Consider the following 13,607-nt stretch of genomic DNA (forward strand, 5'->3'; position numbering starts at 1 on the left):
TCTTATGTTCATACACTTAAAAAAAATGTACTGAGTATCTGTTTTGTGTCAGGCTGAATATTGGTAGGTGGAAATAAAAATATAAGTACTATGTTGTTTTTGCCTTGAAGACATTTTAGAAATGCTGTGTAAAAAAATTTCACAGAAATAGACAATGGGGAGGACAAACCCTCATATTAAGCACATGTTTTAGTTGGTTTGAAAAAATGGGTAGATTAATATTTCTAGAATGAGGAAATGAATGCCAGGCAGAAGAAAAATGCAGAAGTGAAAAATTTTACTGTGTGGTTAGAGAAGAATTCCAGGCACAGTCTATATAAGTTTTGTGAAGAAATAAAGACAAACTGATATATTTGAAGAAAGAGAATTAGGTTGAGTTCAAATAATGCAAGATTAGTGTGGATATTGTAATATTTTGACCTTTTCTTCACTGGGGAATTTTAGGGTTTTAAAGAAAATAATTTAATCTGTACGACTGACAGCAGAGCAGAAATGGAAGTAGGTAAATTAAGTAGGAGGCTCTTACAATAATCTTAATAAAAATTGCAGTAGTTGGAATTCAGATGACCAGATGGATCAAAGAACTTTCATAGATAGAATTTTTGAATAAAATGGGGAGACAAATTTTCCAGAACGTTGGTAATTAATATCAAGTCCTGATTTTCAAATTGTTTTATAAATGTCTTCATAAAAAGAGCAATTCCAACTATAATTATTATTGTTATTATTATTATTTGCTATTGTGATAGGCAAGACTCCTTTTTCAAGAATTATTTCAACCTTTGAATTTTGAGGTTTCAAAATACTTTTAATAGCTAATGTTAGACACTTCAATGGACTCTCTCAAATTCCAGTGTAGCTTCTAGGTGGAGAGTTTAGAAAATTATAAACTACATTTCCCAGATGCCCTTACAACTAATAATCTGAATATTCCCCTAATGGAAGAAGTCTTTTGAGATTTAGAAGAAATGAGAAGAAGGTAATCTTCCTGTTTTCTGGCTATTATCATTGGCTACAAAGGTTATGGCAATGTGTTCCAGTATTTCTAGGTGGCCAGACATGGTAGTAAAATTATTCCTACACCAGAATAGATCCAATGGTTTCCTCAGATTTATTAGCTTTCCTAAATTTCAAGATCTGTTTGTTGTGGAGTCATGTGAAAAGCCCAGAGTATAAATTGGTTCTATAATCATTCCACTGATTTTATTTAAAATATCTAGGAAGGTAGTGTTGTTTTCACTGAACTGTGATGAGTGAAATGATCACAATGTGTGTCTTACCGAAGATAGAAACAATTTCAAGTCAACATTCTTGAAAAGTTACAATATATAACCCCCCTAAAACTAATTCTAAGTGTATTTTTTAATTTTAATTGAGATATAATTAATATATCATCAAATTCACCAGAGTAACATGTACAATGCAGGTTTTTTCATTTTGTTTTGTTTTTTCAGTATATTCACAAGGTTGTACAACCATCATCACTATTGAATTCCAGAATATTTTTATCACCCTAAAAAGAAACCCTGTACCCATTAGCAGTCACTTCCTATTTCCCCCTTTTTTCACCCTTTGCTAACCACTAATATACTTTCTGTCTCTGTGAATTTACCAATTCTGGAAATTTCACATAATTGGAATCATACAATAAATGGCCTGACTTATTTTAGTTAGCATGATGTTTCTGAAGTTCATTCATGTTTAGCATGCATCAGTATTTTACTCCCTTTATTTCTAATATTGTATTATATGCATACATCATATTGGGTTTATTCAGTCATCTCATGATGAACATTTGGATTATTTCCACTTTTGGCTATTATGAAAATTGATGTAATTAACACATTTTTGTAGGGGCAAAGCTTCTCAATTATTTTGAGTATATATCTAGGAGTAGAACTGCTAGATCATAGAGAGACTCTATGTTTAACTTTTGAAGAACTGGCAAACTGTTTTCCACAGCAGCTGTGCCATTCTAAATTCCCACCAGCAATGCAGGAGGTTTTCAATTTCTCTACATCCTTACCAGCACTTGTTATTATCCACTTATTTCTGGAAACTTTGTAGTGGGCATGAACTTTACACCTGACAGCAAGAGACATAACAGATGGAAGTGTATGTGATAAAAATGAAGGTTGATGAATGAAAGGTAATGACAAAAAAGAAAATGGAAAAGTCAAAGATTTAAAATACTAGAAACTGTGGATTCCTGGTAATAATTAATTAGGTAATTAACTGAATTACATTTGCCTGTCAGTTTGGTGAGTGTATTTTTGCAAACCAGAGATGATTAGAAAAAATCAGAATTTCTATCAATAAGCGGAAATTATAAAATCTAAACTCTAACAGAAAATTTAGAATATATATTCATGAAATTTGAAAGATTTCTCTCAGAAATAACCATACACATAGAAGAAATGAAAATCAATTATACATTTTCTACGATACCCCCTTTTTCTGTTTTTATTAAATATCTTCTCATTGTAGGAATTTCAAAGTGTACTGTTTTCTAAAATTTTTTAAATTTCTCATAATAGCACAACATAGACATTTTAATTGTATGACTTAATATTTTTAAGAACATGGACATTGGAATTAAAGAGGATTAAAAACCCTGGTTCTGGCACTTAAAAGCTTTGATTTTTGAATATCAATTTATTTTTATTTAATAAACAATTTGTAAATAAGGGCCATTATATTTTATATACAGAGAATTATTTGAGAAAAAGAAGAAATATTGGATTTTAAATAGCTTTAGAATAATAACAAGCAACCATCCAGTCCATAATGCTATTTCATAGTGATTCTTACTGACTATGCATTAATATAGAAGGGTTTTTTTCATAATGTATTATATATATATTTAGTATTACAGCAAACATTGTTCTTTACTTAACATTTCATCATAGATATGATCCCAAACAATTAAAAACTTCCTATAACATGATTTGGTTGTCTGGCTAATAGACTCTATTTAGAAAATAATGTACATAAATATATGTGACTGCATAATTTCAATTTATAGCTATTAAAATTATTACATAATAAATGTTTCTGAATTTTCTTCCTGTTTCTAAAAGAAAATTCATTAAAAGTGTATTTGTCTTGAAGTACATGGATACACTTAAGGTTCTTCACATACATAACTAAATTTAAAAATACACTTTTGAAACAAAGTTTTTATAATGAATTAATAAACTCTACATTTAGAACAGTTTTAAATTTACAGAAAAAATGATCAGATGGTACAGAGATTGCCATATATACTGTCTCTCTTTCATACATATTTCTGCTACTAATAATATCTTGCATTGGTATAGCACATTTGATACAAGCAATAAACCATTAATGTTATATCATAAAGTTAATTGTTATTGATTTATATATTTAGAGTTTTTGAAAGTAAGCAAAAAAAAAAAAACTACTGATATACCTTTTCTTATATATCTACCTATGCAGGGATATACTTTAGCCTCACTCTGTCATGGAATAATGACACCATTCTTTTTTTTTTTTTTTTTAACAACTAGAGAGAGAGTTTATTGATTTATAATGATTTTACAATGTTGTGTCAAATTCCAGTAAAAACGATGGTTAGATGCCAGGAAGTAGGTGGCAATGCCTTAACTGTATGCATGTTGTCAGGCCCGAGGGCCTCTTCCATCCTTGTCAAGGGGAATGCTAACCTTCTCTCCTTTCATACAACACATGACACCATTCTTAAGATACTTATATAAATAAATCAGCAGGTAACTTTCTTTCCATACATTTTACTGCAATTATTACAATCAATTATTGAATATAATCTATTTATGTCATTGTATTAAGTGTACTAAATTAGTTAAGACAAAATATAATCATTTAATAAAGCATAAATACAAACTGTAGCATTTGTAATAACAGTAATAAACATAACAAATAAAGCTAATAATAAACATACCTAACATTTTTGAAAACTTATTTGTTCCCAGATACTTGTACTTTATTTGCATTCCTTCATATGAGTCTCTTAACATCAGAAAGATCTAGTTTTTGTCATCTCTACTTTATAGATAAAGTGACACTTATAAAGCATAACTTGAGCATCATACCGCTAGTATACTACAGAAGTGTAATTTGAAAGAAAACTATCTGATTCCAAAGACCATTATGCTATAGCCACAAACTTAAGTTTGCTTTTCCCCTTGTTCCAACCCCTTAAAAATATCCTAAATTATTCTTCTGCAAACAGGTAAAGTGAACTAACAGTTTACTTTTACAACTTGTGAAAGTAATATCACAATATTGAATAATAAGGAATTTAAATGAGCAAATGAATGTAGAATGTGATTGATTCAGTGGCTACTAAATATTGTCTACTTACTATATAATGGAACTTAAAAGAGATAAATGGTTCACGCAGGTTATCTTTGATTCTAACTTACTTTCAATTTATCTTTTCCTTTTTTAAAATACACTTAAAAGTGTTTATAAAATTAGTAGGTATGCACCTGTGCTAAGGGATCAAATCTTCCATAACTGAAAATAATATTTATTTATATATGGGTCATTTATTCCATTTGCCCAGACACAGCCGCCTGTACTGTTTCATCAACCTCAGATAAAATGGTTAATTTTTACTACTTAGTAATGGGTTTCTGCACTATAATGAATTGTCTTTCTACCATGTGTCTATAAGTAATTTAAAACATCCTTTAACAACATGTGGAGAAAAATAATCACAAATCTTTTTTTGGTATGTTAGCAAACTAGAGTCTGAGAGCATTTTAAAATATTTGGGGAAATTTTTTTTCAGTTACAAAATTAAAATAAGATTTTATGTAAGAGTATCAAATTCTCAACTATCAAATAAGAAATAAATAATTAATTCCTGTGATTGATAAAATAAGAAATAGTTGCATAAACATATGACTGTCAAAGGAAACATCTCAGCGATGTAAATGTTGTCAACTCTTCAGTGAGGTACAGAGAGATATGAAACATATGGCAGTAGGCAATGCTTATTGTTTATTAAAAGCATCTCAGTTCTACCTTCTATTCTATTTAACATTTTAAAAGACAGTTATTGATAAATCTGTAAATATACTTACCAAACATATTTTGAAGATAAATAAAATAATATGTAGCTTATACCCACCTATGTCCTAAAGGCTCTGAGAGATAATAATGGCTTTGATTTATTAAGAAAGTATTTGAGTGACTTATGTCAAGGACTTTGGTTATTACTTAAGGGTAAATATAAGAATTCACTCTTTAGAAAAATAAACAGAGGAAATAAAAGTATAAGACTTAACAACATGTGATTGCCTGCATAAACAATGGAGAGTTACTGAAGGATTCATAGCAGTCTTCATGTCTGAATGAAGTCTTGAAGGATACGAATTTCAAGAGTTGGACTAGGTATGGGAAGAACATTTTGTAAATGGGAAAAAAGAAAGAAAGCACTGTGTTACATATGTAGGAACATAGAAATATTTGAATATTGCTGAAGAAATGGTTAAAAAAGTAAGGAAAGTCAACTAAGAAGTTATTCTGAAAATATGAGAGGGTGGTGGTCTTATTTGGGAAAAACAAACAAAATTATAATCATCCATTCATTCATCAAAAATGGTTATTTCAATCAGTGTCAGCCATCGTAGTTATCAAATAAATTACAGTTTATTGGGAAATATAGATTAATAAACAGACTGTTAAATTGTCCTCTAGTAAATTATACATGAAAGATAAATTCTTTTGAAGGACATTGGTACACATAAGAGAGGCACCATTGTAAGGTACTGAGAATAAGTTATAAAGGAAGTTAAGACTAAGTTCATATAAGCAGCTGGGGAAACTATTTAAAATTGCCAGAACAGCATACGTAAAGTATAGAAACTAACAACTATCATGCTAAATGCAAATCTTTCTACATGCCAGAAAACTGAGAATAAAGACTATAGGGTACTTTTTGAAAAAAGAAAATTAAACACATGGACTTCGGTATTTGATAGATCATAGTGCAAATCCTCAGACTTACTAATTGTTTGTTAAGCCTTAGTCAAGTTAATTAATTTCTCTTAACTAAAGTTTTTTTTTCCCTCTGTAAAATGGAGATAATAATAGTGGCTTTCTCATGGGACACTGCAGGAATTAAAGGGAATTATATAATTCATGCTCCTTTTCTTGCTAAGAGTAAGTGCTACATGAATATAAGTGGTGGTGGTGGTTTCGGGCTATCTAAGCACAAGGGGCTTGTCTATTGGGCATTGCATCCTTAGTTCTCAGAATAGTACCTGACACCTAGTAAGTTATTAATTAGTGTTTCTGAATGCATGAATGCTGTTACTCAAATCATTATCACAGAATCCAGGAAAGAAACTTCTTATACAGAGGGTGGCTAAGTCTTTTAATTGCACCCATATAAGAACAATCCTGAAATATTATTTTCTTGGACTTAGAAACAAAGAAGTTACACGTGATATCTATAGAAAATCATTAATTGAGTAACTGGTGAGTAGGAATAAGTGAGAAATAAAGAAATACAAAGATCCAATATAAAAATACATCTCAAGCAATTTGACTATAAAAAAGGAGGAAGGAAAGAGGACTGTAGCTGAAGAAAGACATACAGAATTTCATTATTATTGTTTTTGTTTTCCCTAAATTGAATTTAACAAGAATTACCAAAGAAAGAGAAGTTAAAGAAACAAAGATATCATGGATGAATGATGTCTGTGATGAGCTAGAGGCAAGAGAGGACATAGAGAATTAGATTGTTAGATGCTCAAGAAGCATCACATCCACTGTACGATGAAGAAGAAAAAAACACTGGTGTAGATACAAATATATCTGTAGATTGAGAGGTGGATAGGAAAAAGAGCTGACTCAGCAGGCCTGGGTTGCTCAAACTTTGAACATTCAAAAGCTGTGGATTATCCTTTGACCAGCTTCTATGAAATAATCTCTGAGTCCTTGAATTACTCTGCTTGATAAGAGTGTTTCTTTAAGGCTGGGGGTTTGAGACAAGCTGTAACTAATTAACCAAATAAGTTTATTCTGTTAGTGTAATTTATGGTAAAGGGTTATTTTTGCTGGAGTTGTAGATGTCAGCAAAGAGGGGGACATGGATGGAATCTGAGTCACATGGGCCCCAAGCACCAGTAGGAATACACTGATCATGGTTTTTCATCCTGTATTGACAAATCTGCTATTCTCTGCTCTAAGGTTGCAGATTAAGGCTGTAATCCGTTTCTGTCCCTTAGTGGTAGACGTATGCCATACGTCTCAGAGACAAGGTAAACAAACACTACCGGATCAGTGAGATCACATACTTACCACTCAAAAATCATTCCTAAGCATATGCATAATTGAAGGTTATTCGGTGAAGTAATTGCTTTACAAGTAAAACATTTTACTACAATGGTTTCATAGAAAATGCGTAATCAAAGCATCAGTTCCTATATTCTCAAACAGGGTCAGCAAAAATTTTGTGCGTAAAAAGCCACATAATAAATATCTTAGGATCTGTGAGTCAAGAGGAATCTGTTCCAACTACTCAACACTACCATTCTGCTGAAAGCTGCCAAAGACAATGCATACACAAATAAATGTGGCTGTGTTTCAATACAAAATTATTCACATAAACAAGCAGAGAGAGGGATATGACTCTTAGGCTGCATATAGTCCAGGCATCTTGGTTTGCTGGCTCAGAGTCTAGATAGTACATATGCATTATCTTATTTAATTTTCACAACTATAGGATATTATTATTTCTCATTTAAAATGAGTAAACTGAGGAATGGAATGGTTGAGTAAAATGTTATTCATCTAATAAAATTAGATCTAGAATTTGTAACCATATTTTCTTGAACTGCTAACCATTAAATGCATTAGTCTCTTGGTCAAGTGTATATATTAGTCTAAGATTAATTTCAGCTCTGAATGACCAAAATCACAAAATAACAACATCTATAAAAATTACATATAAAGTCGTGAAATGTGCCCCAGGACTGAAGTGGAAGCTAATGATGACAAGAATTTCAAATTTCTTTCATCTTGTCATTCTGTGATTCTCATCAAGAACCTTCCAACTTATAATTCAGGATTCCTACACAAGCTCCAACTATCATATCCATACTACAGTCAGAAGGTAAGAATGGGAAGGCACAGACTGGGAGTTCAAAATTTGTAGATATGGACAGGCATATGCAGAACAGATAAACAAGATTATACTGTATAGCGCAGGGAAATATATACAACATCTTGTGGTAGCTCTCAGAGGAAAAAATGTGACAATGAATATATGTATGTTCATGTACAACTGAAAAATTGTGCTCTACACTGGAATTTGACACAACACTGTAAAATGACTATAACTGAATAAAAAAATGTAAAAAAAAAAAGAAGGTCAAAAAAAAGGGAAGAGGAAGACAGGAGGGCAATGTTATTTGCATTAATGAAACTTCCCACATGCTACATACAACATTTCAATTTTTCTATGACCACGACCAAGAAACCTGGTAAATAAAATCTTTATTTCAGATAACTATATGCCCAGGTAAAAGACAAGTATTTTGTAACTATGGAAGGGCAGAATTGAAACGGGAGAATTGGTAGACAAGGAAAGTGCTGTGTGTGGGTTTTACATAGGCTCTGTCATATAGTTTATATCATAGTCTAATGAAAAAGATTCGTAGATTGGTTAAACAATTTTCGTAAACCAACATAGGTAGTAAATGGTAGGTCCTAGAAACAAAGCTAGCTGTGTATGATCTCCAAGTTAATACAGTTTTCACTAGAGGAGTGATTTTTAAATATTTAGGAGTTTTCAAGGTGACTTGAGGATTTGACAAAAGCTATATTCCTTAGAAAAACATTTATACTAACAAGACTTCTCTTACAACTTCTGAGACAGTCTGTGAAATTAAAAATAGAACATTACAACAGTCATTCTCAACAATGGTGTGAAGAAAAGAAATGGTGTGTTTCCTAGAGCTTAATCATAATCTGTGTTTAGACGGTGGAGATGGGATATCTGTATCTATCTATTCCTAGGCTGCTGGTCCATAGTAGCAAGGCCTCAGAGGATACAAGAGACTATTAAAGAAGTCTCTACCAAGAAACCAGAACTATACCTTGCTCCTCAAAATTCTCTCAGATGCAAATGATTTAAGAACACGATCTTAGGTTTTAATGCACCTATTCCTTTGATGTTTTCATGCAATTTTAAAAAATCATCCCCAAAATACCATTTTAGAGGTGTATGTGTGTGTGTGTGTGTGCGCATGTGCATGTGCACGTATCTGTGTGTTTGGAGTATGAAAGTATACTGGCTCTCAAACCTTCAAATATTTCTGAGAAAAATAAAGATGCCAATTACTACCTTTCTTTTAAAGATTAGGAAATAGAAGAAAGTATAGATGGAAGGAGACAGCTTCCCTCAGATCTCAGAAGCAAATGAACCAATACTAAATCTTCAATCTCTGCCTGTGATTTCCTCTTACATTAAAAGCAGGTCAAATTTAAATTGTTGCACTTTCCCGAAGTAACAAGTTATTTAGATGGCATTCAAGAACGCCTGTTAGTAGTTAACATTAGTCTGTCTTGGGGAAAAAACTATATATGCAAATAAGATATTTACAGAGAAACTTTGTAAATACTGTAATTATCTTGGTAACACTTTATTATATCCATTTTAAAACTGGGTCATAATTTTTCATTGAGGCATGAAAGCACTACTTCCTTTTCCTTCCTTTAGGACACAGATTAGTCATTATTTTTTGACACTGTACTTACTCAGGGAAAATTATAGGGAATTAAATGTAAAATCTTTCTCACCCACCAACCCGCTACCCCAACCCCCTGGAGTTCCTTTTCAGAGAAAATCAAATAGAATTTAAAATGCTGGGGTTGGAAGGAGCCTTAAAGGTTACCTACTTAAACCACATTTCTAAAGCATGAATTTAATACTTGATTATAATGAATGACAATCATAGCAAATATAATTTTAAGGAAAAATAGTTAAGATTCTAGGACAGTTCCTGTACATAACGATGAAAATAGAGGAATTTTTGCCCAAAAAAAAAAAAAACGTTTACTCTGTTAAAGCTAGGACAGTACCACAGCTTTTCTCTCCCATTCAAAACTACAGAGAGATTCTGGTACACAGACAAGGATGATGATAAAAAGAAAAAGCCAAAAATTCTTGGGAAGCAGCTGCCATCCACGTAAGATGGAATGATTTGAAAATCTAAAAGAGAATACATAGGTTTCATAGCTTGCTCCATTGGCGACTTCTATATATTGTTCATTTATTCATGTTTAGAATGGTAGTGGTGGTAGTATGGGAGAAAGTACAAGGTAAAGAAAAACAAGAAACTGACAAAATGAAGGCCAGTAAGGTAGATCGGGCCTTTTGTGTTGATAAATCATATGAGGGCAGATTTCTTTTCTGTAGGGAATTAGATCTTATAACTGATCAAGAAATATCACAATCTCACATTAATGTCCTAAGGTATTTAAATGAGAAATAAGTACATTTACAGTGTATTGAAAATATACTTATTAAAACTAGCGGGGGTGGGGAGGAGTTTGTTTTTGCCCTCTTATACCTGCCTTCTGCATAGAGTTCAGAGGTACAGTTTGAACAGAGTAAATGTCACATTCACACAGAAGAATTTTCTGACAATCCTTATAATTCCTAAGACAAAATTCATATATTGTTTTACATTGCAGTATTCAAATTTATGCTCCCTGTTTCTGTATGGTAGCTATTTGTATATGACCTTGGCTGCTTCAATGGATCAGTGAGTGATCGTACCTCATTTTCTACAATGAGGCACCACCCTCATAGGTATCAAGATCATAGCACAGTGCAGGGAATGGCATCAGCACTAAAATCCTTTTGAAGAAACACTTGAAATTTGATTGTAAGTTGCTTTGATAGATAAGGGAAGAGTGATATGGGGGCTAGCAAAAATTTTATTGCACTAATTTTCTGGTACTAAACTTTTACCTGAACCATCTTTCATATTAAATGTACCATCTTAATGTGTCAAGGAATTTCAAAGTTTTAGAAATAAGTTTGCTAGATTTCAGTGTATTTACTGTCTAGTCTATTCATATCAGTTCCCAACTAATCAGCAATACATTCAAGTTAGTTAAGCTTAAAGCATACAAAAAAGTGTTAGGGAACTATATTCTGACATGTTTTCTTCTCTCCAATTATCTTCCAAACTTTGACTCATGCAGGTGCCTACAACCTGAGCTTATACGCATTCTCAGGTATTCCTGTCTGGAATTTATGTTGGATTCTTCCTTCCAGCTGGGCAAAGTTTTCATCTTCTTTTAATATCAGTTATCTCTTCTACATAAAAAGTTTATGTAAGGATTAAATTATATAATCTATGTAAATAAGTAGCAAAGTGCCTGGAACATACAAAAAAAAAAAAAAACCAAAACAACAACAATGAAGTTTAAGCTATTACTCTCCTTGCTATTGATATTGGTACAGCTGGTGCTGCTGCTATTGCTGCCGCTACTACTATCACTATTAGTAATTTCTAAACCAGAAAATAGTCACAGTCTTAGTCTCTTGGTTTGGATATGCAATGTTGCAATATTTATTTTCACTTTTATTCTCTAAATCCTCCTCCTTGTGTCTTTTTTCTTTTTTCTCCAAGTTGAAACACTGAGATCTATGAAATTAATTGTGGCTTCAGGAGACCTCGAAAGTCACTTCGTCAAGCCAGGCTGTCTAGCTGGTTATGTTAGGTGAAAGTCAGCAGTAAAGGAAGCAGACCTGAGAGTACACTCTTAGGATTCTTTTAAACTTACAATTCACATTATTTTTGTGTAAATAAATTATTTGAGAGAATTGCTGAGGGGACAGATGTCTGATTTAAGTCAGTGATTCTGAAACAGCATGTTTTTGCCATCCGGGGAACATCTAACAATATTTTGAGACTCTGTCGGTTATCAAAAGAGAGAAGGGAGGTACGGCTGTCATCTAGTGGGTAGAAGCCAGAGATGATGGTAAACGTACTACATTCACAAAACAGCCTTGACCCAAAATGTCAATAATGACAGTGTTTAGCAAGTGATCAAAGTTGAGGCATATCAAAATAAAATATCATACAGGGAAGCTAGAGTTGAGAGCAAAAGAGACTCCAGCTAGAAGTCAAGAGATTCAGGAAAAATTTCTGGGAGAAATATATACATTTTCAAAGACTTTAAAACTGTTGTATCAGTAGAGTGGCTACAAAATATTTCTGCACTAGAGTGAATGAAATAAATAGAAAACTATAACAAAATTACATATTTGGCATAATGAAAGGATAGACTTGTTAAGAAGAAAGGCACAGGGAAAGAAGAGAATTAGCAGCTGGAGGAAACATGTTGGTGGCAGAAAATTATTGGCAAGATGGTGGAGGGAAGGATTCACCTTCCTCTTTGTGTGTACCATTTCTAACCTTCAAGAACACTTTGTGACTATTTCAAAGCCCTGTGATGTGGGGCCAGAACCCTGGGCTAGAATGTGCTTTCTCAATGGCTAGTTGTCTGAGGCAGCATTTTACTTCAGAATATGGAAAACCAGCTCTTTAGTCAGAGGAGCAATATTTCCCACATCTGAGCTCAAGCTCAAGTACATAGAGCCCTGATTCTCTCTACTTCCTCTTGTGTACAGTGGGTCTCTTCCTTCTTTTTATCCACTATCAACAGAAGAATCAAATTTTAGTGATATTTATGAAATATCTTATAGTAGTGAGGCATAGGATCCCTAGGTCCTTTTTGACTTCCCATTCTTCTAAAATCCGTTTTGCTGGCCAGGACAACTCATATTCCACTAGACAAAATCCAATTATATAGTCTCTCTTAAATGTAAGAAAGGAAGATATATGTAATCTAGCTAAAATCCCGCAAGGAAAATGTTGGGTAATCATCCAGTAAACAGACTGGTAACATACTCACTGAGAAAAGAATCCATCATGGGGTATGTGTATGGGGGTTGCCCATCAAAAGTATAATCTCCCACCTACAGTTTCTGCTCAACTACCAAAGAATTTTGTTTTAGTATTACATCTTAATTATCTTTTTTCCCTTTACATGTGTGAGTTCAATTTTACTCTCCATTAACTTGTTGGAAGGAAAAGAAACTATCATTACAAAATCAGAGATCTTTTTGCTCTTAATGATCAAATGCTTCAAAAACAAAAACACTGCTTGATTTTAGCAAAAAGCCTGCCAGAATTCCACTCAGCACACAAGAAGAACCCTGTAAGAAGTCCTTCTTTTGCTGCTGCACAGACACAATGGGTTTGGGATTACCAAGATAGGTGAGATGGGATATGACTATAGTGACCACCATACAAAAACTTTCAGTGTATTCATTTGAACAAATCTCTATTATAGTTTCTAATCTCTGCAAATGTCAAGGTGATTTCAAAATCATTGATTCAAGAGATGAACTCCAAATTAAAGATTAATATGTGCAAAAGCAAAAGCAAAAGCAAATATTCCTACAATTATCTCCAGTTGTTTGATATAATTAATGCTCTAGTCAAATAACTACATAATATGCAAAACAAGTTCTGGAAGTATATGATAATTCTAATAATTTATAAATTAGG

At 32.6% G+C, this 13,607-nt stretch overlaps 1 non-coding gene across 1 annotated transcript; it reads right to left on the reverse strand.

Annotated features, from left to right (window-relative positions):
• Positions 1-3,582: 3,582 nt before the first annotated feature.
• LOC116280422 (U6atac minor spliceosomal RNA) lies at positions 3,583-3,708 on the reverse strand. The gene has a single exon (XR_004189809.2). It is a non-coding gene; the product is annotated as a U6atac minor spliceosomal RNA (small nuclear RNA).
• Between the last annotated feature and the right edge of the window lie 9,899 nt (positions 3,709-13,607).

The sequence above is a fragment of the Vicugna pacos genome, chromosome 4 (genome assembly GCF_048564905.1).
Source record: "Vicugna pacos chromosome 4, VicPac4, whole genome shotgun sequence".
In the NCBI taxonomy this organism is placed as follows: domain Eukaryota; kingdom Metazoa; phylum Chordata; class Mammalia; order Artiodactyla; family Camelidae; genus Vicugna; species Vicugna pacos.